At 39.2% G+C, this 7743-nt stretch overlaps 1 long non-coding RNA gene across 1 annotated transcript; it reads right to left on the reverse strand.

The window, feature by feature from the left end:
• Positions 1-1079: 1079 nt before the first annotated feature.
• On the reverse strand, positions 1080-4153 carry LOC120742173. The gene is made up of 5 exons (XR_005697806.1): positions 3569-4153; positions 2910-2991; positions 2171-2329; positions 1745-1831; positions 1080-1365 (listed from the first exon to the last, which is right to left on the reverse strand). It is a non-coding gene; the product is annotated as an uncharacterized LOC120742173 (long non-coding RNA).
• Positions 4154-7743: the final 3590 nt, after the last annotated feature.

Raw genomic sequence — 7743 nt, forward strand, 5'->3', positions numbered from 1 at the left:
ACTTAAAAAAACATCTGAATTTCATATAGACCTGAGATTCTAAGTTGCAAGCAGAAATCTTATGCACACACTGATAAAAGCTATTTTGGAGAGAGGTATATATAATTTATGCAAATCATATAAAATTTACTCTATTATTGCACTCAGCCACACTGTAAAAAAGAAAAAGTTGAGAAAACGTAAAATTTCAAGGCAACATGATGCAAGAGATTTTTGAGTTTTCTCAACTTTTGCCAACTGTTGTTGATTTAACTAAGATTTACAAGTTCTGCCAACTTGGATCTTCTCGTTCACCTAATTAGGATAATCCTGGAAGTCTAACGAAGAAATTCTGGTTTCAATGCCATGTATTTCTGCCTTCACCAAACAAGGACATTCTTGTTGAGTAATCATACAATTCTTACTCCAGTGAGTTGGAAATTTACCTATATAAGTAAAAGAAATGTATGCTGTTATTGTACTTGGAAAAAAAAACACTCAATAAATAGATATAGAATAAAACAAAGCACAATTTAATGTTATCTAAAAGCTTATTTATTTTGTTCAACAGTTCTTTCAGTACATTTCAGAATGTCATGGCTAGTAGGGTGAATTTCTGTTAAAAAAAAAAAAAAGAAAGAAAGAAAGAAAAGAAAAAAAGAAATAACAAACAAACAAAAACGTGTTGCCAGTTTCTTTTGGGTGCTTTGTGCACTCCAGCAGAGACGTTAAAATTCCAGAGTCCAGAACAAAAAAAGAAAAGTGTCCAGCAACTTAATAATTCACGCACACACACCCTGACCGTCTTGTAAAAGCTGAGCATAACTATTGCACATTAAATAGGGTAATTCCACAAACGATTGCCTATGTACCCAGACATTAACATTTTACATGGGCTTACTATGATGAACTATGGAAGTTAAAAATTATTAGAAATGTTACCATCAATGAAGAAGAAACTAACAGGTAAAACACCAGTTCTATGCTTCATGTGAAGTGGAAAACACTATAACAAATCTTTTAAAATACTACAAGACAAATTTTCACCATATATTCTCAACAATACAGATTCATCTGACTAAAATTTACATTTCGAATAATGATTTATCCACTTCACCTTCATATTGTCCGACCAGGTCAAAATAAGATGGCCTCAATTGCTTCAAAGGTATAACTCATCTGCTTTGGATAATCAATGTTGAGGGCATACAGAAGGCCAAAGAGGTATGCCAAGGCAGTAGAGAGATCTGGAATGTTATGCAGCACGATGTCTCCTTCCAACACAACTGCATGTTCTCGCACAGACGTATCGGCATCGTCATCTTGTAGGATGGTGAGGATGGCAACTGATGCACCGTTCAACACTGGTTCCAAAATGTCAGTGTCCTGAAGAAAAGTAAAATATGAATTATTGAAAGCTAAGAAAAACTAAAGACCAAACAAATTTCTAAAGATTTTAACTTTAACCTCTATACCATGCTGGTCACCTGACTCAGAGGTTTTAAGAAGAAAAAGCTTATTTTCCTTTAATTAATGCCACCTTGTGAGTTTTGAACAAACATATTTTCTTCTGGAACACCCACTAACAATGCCCAGCTGCTGCTCAGCAGAAAAAAAAGGAGTGAGAGTTATGACAACTGCAATCCCCACTATAAAATTATCTGGACTGCACTGAGGAAGTGCACATTTCCATTTTGGATTAACTCATCCTTTAAAAACATCTCATAGCAATTAGATTTACTTGCATTACTTTTTTTGTACTTACTAAGCACTTCAGGAAAACCTCTGTTGCATCGTCCCTTGAGGAAAATGGGCAGGCCTCTCAGTGCCCGTTGGACACAATGTCGGATGCCTAAAGAGTATTCAGTGGAAAGCAAGAATTTCAATTAGTGTAGTAACGTGGTGTACTACACACAATGCAAAATCAGAACTCTTATAGTAATGAAAATAAAGCACAGGTCAGACCCAGCAACATGTAAAACTTACAAAAAAAACAACACCATGTTAACAATTTTACTTTCTTTTTACAAATTAAATAAAAATACTGCCAAATAAGAACAAAGCAATGACTGATGACATTAATTTTTACTGACTGATGTGTTTTGTTTGAAGCCAACATCTTTTTCAGTTTCTGTTAAGAGAAAAGTATACTCTCTTCTAAAAATGTCAGATAAAGGGGCACTTCACTCACCTGTTCGTCAAGTTTATCCAGGAGGTCTTCCATCTCCTCACAAAGAGCTCCCTTCTTGGACCGGTACAGTTTCAGCAGGCCAGGCACAAATTTGTCAAGGGATGCATTGATGGTCCCCAGGAGGTCTTTGCTTGTGATCCAATGAAATGTTTCAGATATCTAAACAATACATTCACCAAAATATTGTCATTTATTCAGCACAGAAAATTAGCTGTCTTGGACAGTCTGCACCATGTTATATGCCTGACTGTGTTATCAACAGCAAAACCTACTTCAAAAATCTCTCATGAATACGTCTTTTGCACAGGAATAGAAATACCCTCCACAAAACCCAGTATCAATATGAAAATACATATTATGTTCTAAGTTGCACCAAAATCTGTGACCAATCAGACCTGCCTTAGTATTCTTTCCCTAACCATCTCAGGCTATAGAAGTCCTATTTCTAGCACAAAATGAAAAAACAAACAAACATGCTAAATCAAAATTATGAGATTGCCTTTCTGTTTCACAATTTCGATTTAGCATGGGGACTCCTCTTGTACTGGCAGAAATGTTCAGGGTAAGGATTTGAATATAACACTGGCAAGGGCCTTGACTGGAGTAGTAGCACAAGATAATAAAGTTGGCCAATGCATTACCCCAGCAAATACTGTACTACTTCAATATAGTCAATCTGGTATAAATCATGCCCAATTTGAATAATAATTAAATTATAAATAAATTAGGACAATCTTACCTCAGAGGAAAACAGCGCAGGTCATCTCTCCTGGACACACACACTGGACACCATAGGCTGACACTCCACAACCTCTATCCGCCTGAGAGAAAATGTTTGCAATAATGAAACATTTCAATATAATGTAGAGAAAAGCGAGAAAAAAAAAAAGACTTAAGGATCGGACTCTCCGATCCTTACTACGCATGTGCAAAGTCGGACCATACAGATCCCGTCTACCCGTGGAATTGTACATAAAATCAATACTCCACCAACAAAAAGGCTCTCAAAACAATACAATACTTTCCACAGCTTTGAAGGATGGATCAGGTGTATCCTTCGTGGCCCACCCTATGCCAGAATTCATAGCGCGGCCCAGCCGATTCTAGTCTCCAACAATGGTGGCAGCCACTTAGTTTTAATATTACTCTTATTACTCTTTCTGGGTCACAAAGTAAACTTTTAAGATATTTTCAGGCGAGAATGTAGCTGTGTAAATTTCAAATATCTGCTCAGTTTATTAAGACAACACATTTTTGCAAAAATGCTTCTACGTTTTCGGAGACGTCTGTTACCACCGGCTTCAATAGCTAGCTGGCTCGCTAGAGCAGCGAGAACAGCGAACTCCTGGCATATCATTTTCACATAGAAAATCTTAATAACAGATGTCATTAGCTTACCTGCTAGGGCAAATGGTCAGCAGCTCCCGCACCTGTCCAAAAAATGGTCAAATAATACACTCCAACTTCAGACCAGGTAAAATCCGTAATGGTCGAAAAATTTTAATTTTCATCCAACTTTGGCCGCGTTTGTTCAAATTTTCTTAGCAGGTTTTCAGTCCAGAACACATCGACAAACCACTATCACACAGCTCAGGTCTGCTCAGGCTCGTTTGGTCTAGTTCAAACTTGTTCAGACCACGTGTGCCAGTCATCTACGGGGTTTCCCACTGGTTCCCAACTCGACTCAAAAAATCTACTCAAAAGTTGATAATCTTTGTTATGCTCTCTGGAAAATCTTAGTTAGGACAACAATAGAAGAAATTTGTTGGGCAGACAAGCTTTTTTAGGTTGTAAATGGAAAGTTTTATTTCTAAGTCAGTTTAATTTGAAAACTTTAATCAAATCAACAATTACTAGTTATCGTTTTTACAGTGCAAGGAATTATAAAGTAATGGGTTTATTATACCCTTTTCTTAAGAGTAACAACATTACATTAACAAATGCAGTAAAATACACCGCCAAACCGTGACTCTTATGTTCCTAGTTGCGCATGCGCCAGACCGTGTTTTTTGACTGAGCGGGACTGCAAGAAAATTCTGGGTCTTTTTTTCGGCTTCCATCGAACCCGATCGAACCACAGAAGTGAAGGTAAGCTATTTACATAGGGTGAATAATATATAATAGCGCATGCAAATGGTAATTTTTGAAGTGATGAGCTATTACACTTTACTTGTATTGCTTAGGTCTGTGTAATGCACCATTACTTGAAATGAAACTTTGAATCTGTTGCTGTCTGTTAACCGTCTAGACAACTGCCGGTAAGTTGCAATGAAATGTGTTCGTGGTGCGCTTTTTATCAGTCAGCATGCATGACCAGTCCCGGACTGGTAATCGGAACAATGAGGTCGTGTCCAAATTCATGGGCTGAATCCTCCTGAGGGCCCGGCCTTCGCGGGCTATGTGGGCCGGGTCCTCAGAAGGTCGGGTAGGCCGGATGTAAACCTACGTTTAACCTGAGTAGCGAAAGACAGCGGTGATCTGAAAATGATGTGCCGGGAGTTGTGCCATTCTTGGCGGCTCTAGTGACCCTCGAGCTCTCGGCTAGCTATCGAGCTGTTGGGTAACAGACACCTCCGAAAACGTTGAAGCACTTTTGCAAATATGCGATATCTTGATAAACGGAGCAGATATTTGAAGTTTACACACCCACATTCTCGCCTGAAAATATGTTAAAAGTTTATTATGTGACCCAGAGAGAATAATAAGAGTAATTTTAAAACTTAGTAGCGGCCGCCATTGTTGGAAACTGGAGTTTGGCTGGGCCGCGCTATGAATTCTGGGATATGGTGGGCCACGAAGAACACACCCAACCCATCCTTCAAATTCGGGGAAAAGGAGGACGCATTGGTCAGCCTTCGGCGCGTCGCTGTGACGTAATCGGTCTACAAATGCGTCCCCGGGAGGATGCAGCCCATGAATTTGGACACCCCCAATAATTACAATCGCGGTCTTTGCAAACTACTTTCCTGCCTTGATGGAAAAGAAAATGGACGTCAGACGATTTTTAATTATTATTTTTTTTTGAGAAATGAGAGCGGCAATCCTTAAGTTGTGGTGGCTCTGCTCCTGGGTCAACACATAAAGCAGGTAAACAAACTTAAATCCGGTATGTCTTTGAGATTCTATGAACACTGGTAAATGGACTGATTGTTATGTAGCGCTTTTCTACTCTCCCGGAGTACTCAAAGCGCTCTATACAACATGCCTCATTGCCATCAAACACGACTGTTGGGCAGATTATTCCCAACAGTCGTGTTTCAAAACTCTTAAAAAGCAGCTGTTGCATCCGTCTGCTCTCCCCATTGATCTTCACTGTAGCTCATCATCCCGGAGAGCTCACTGAAAGCTTTCTCCCAGCTGTAACTGGCGCCTTTGTTTTAGCAGCACCAGAACTTTCTGAAAAAGCTCTGAAGCATGTTTGCTTGTATTTAAAAATGTGCGCGGCAGTAGTCGCTTGTTCTGTCATGCAGATACCGCTTTGCACCCGTATCTGCTTCATAATCCGCTCAGCTGTTTCGCACTGCGGGGAAACACTGGGACACAGCGGCATCATGAACTCCAGCTGTAGGGAGATTTTTCAGCAGCAAAACAAATAAAGCCAACGCGAAACGATCAGTAAAAAACAAAGACTGCTCTGAGAGTTTGAATTATTAACTGTATTTATTGATGTGTGGTTAAAGAGTATCTTACTCATCAGTAAGTAGGGGCAGGTCCCGCCTTCCTCACCTCTGATTGGATAGAAAGTCTCTCCTACTTACTGATGATTAAGATACTCGCTCACGGGGCGGGACAAGTGTGTCTGAGAGAGGGAGGGCGTCTCATGAGACCATCAGTGTTGCCAACGGTCTCTGACAGAAAGTAGCTGAAGTTCCCCAGGGTGTCACACCAAAATAAAAGCAGGGGGGTAAAGCTCTCAGCCTGAAATGTTGTCCCAGTCCAAGCCTGTGCATGACTGTCTGACTGCTTGTTTTAAGTTTAAAAATTAGTCAATGCTAGCTTTTTCTAAAATATTGAAATGACAGATGTTAAAAAATAAAACAAAGTACTACTGTATCCCACTAGTATGTGTGAAAATACCCACTGTTGCTGCACCTGCATTTTGTTTTGTGGGATCAAGTAAAATATTTTTGAATTGATTTAATATTGTATTGGGTAGTGTTAGAACATCAGTGCTTAATCATTGTTTTCATAATCATACGTCCCCAATTATTCAGCGGGCCACATATAGCAACCTGGTTCTTTTAAACACCTGGGGTCCAAATTAATTTTGCATATTATATGTCTGGGCGATAATTTGGAGAAATACGGCATGTTCTGTGAAGCATATTACATCTATGAACATGATCTATGAAGCTAATTCCATGAAGCATGAATATTAATCTATGCAATTGCAAATGCCTTTATTTTAGTGAGGTAAGTACACAATCTGTTATTTCTGCATAACAGACCCTTGTTAAAATCCAGTGGCACCAAGGTATCATACAATAAAATAATGTGATTAATACATAAGTAAAAGAAATTCCTATACATGCCCCTTCCTGATTTCTTATGTTTTAACATGTTTGTTACACTTACATGTTTCCAAATGTTAACACAGATGTTCAGAGTAAATACAGATTGTAGTTTTTTAAATGATGATTTCATTTAGTTTGGGGAAACAGCTCTCCAACTTTACCTCATGTAGAAAAAGTCATTTCCTTCTAAACCTAATAAGTGGTTTTGTCATCTAGCAAGAACTGCGATCGAGCATTTGCAATAACTAATAAAAAAAGCACTTGGGACAATTGTGTTGGTGACAGCTTTTGTTATAATATCAATAATATTTCTATGAATATGGGATACTGTTACATGTTTGCATAGACTTTTGTGGAATATAGAGACACTCCTGGCATTATATGAGCAAAGTGAGACTCATTTTTTAGGGTTGGTGGAGATGAGTGTGAAGATCCAAACAATCCCTGTCAGTGATGGAGAAGCTTTGATGAAAATATTTGGTAAAAAGTTCACCAGCATGAAGGAAATGAAGTTTCAAACTTTCCTTAGGAGGAGCCCAGCACGCCTGCTTAAAGAAAAGTAAGTGTGGCGATGTGGATGCTTGCAGCAACTGCTGTATAGAGGCCATCCTGCTACACATGAAACACATCAGAGTCATAATTGTTATTTTAGTCAGGTGTTTGTTTATTATCCTTATTGTTTTATCTGGGACAGTTTGCAGACATCTCAGAGAGAGGAGACACCAGCATCTGAACAGAGACTCAAACCAGCAACCTGCAGCTCCCTGCTTGGCTGCTCCAGTTTTCTCCTCACTCATGTTGCCCACCAGTGATTTCTAGCTGCCCACCCACACAGCAGGCTAGAATATGCGCTGAGCCTCAGCACCCAGTACTTGGACATGTTTTCTTTATTAAACAATGAACCAGACCCCAAAAAGTAAACAGCTGTTATTGCTAGGCAACGGGAGCAGCATTTGGCGATGCAGCACCTGACATTCCTGACCATGTGGGCGGAGCATGCATGGAATGGAATGTTTAGTAGAACTGTGCAACACAAGCACTTAGTTCCAGCATGTTTCA

The sequence above is a fragment of the Simochromis diagramma genome, unplaced genomic scaffold (genome assembly GCF_900408965.1).
Source record: "Simochromis diagramma unplaced genomic scaffold, fSimDia1.1 OVJJ01000761.1, whole genome shotgun sequence".
In the NCBI taxonomy this organism is placed as follows: Eukaryota; Metazoa; Chordata; class Actinopteri; order Cichliformes; family Cichlidae; genus Simochromis; species Simochromis diagramma.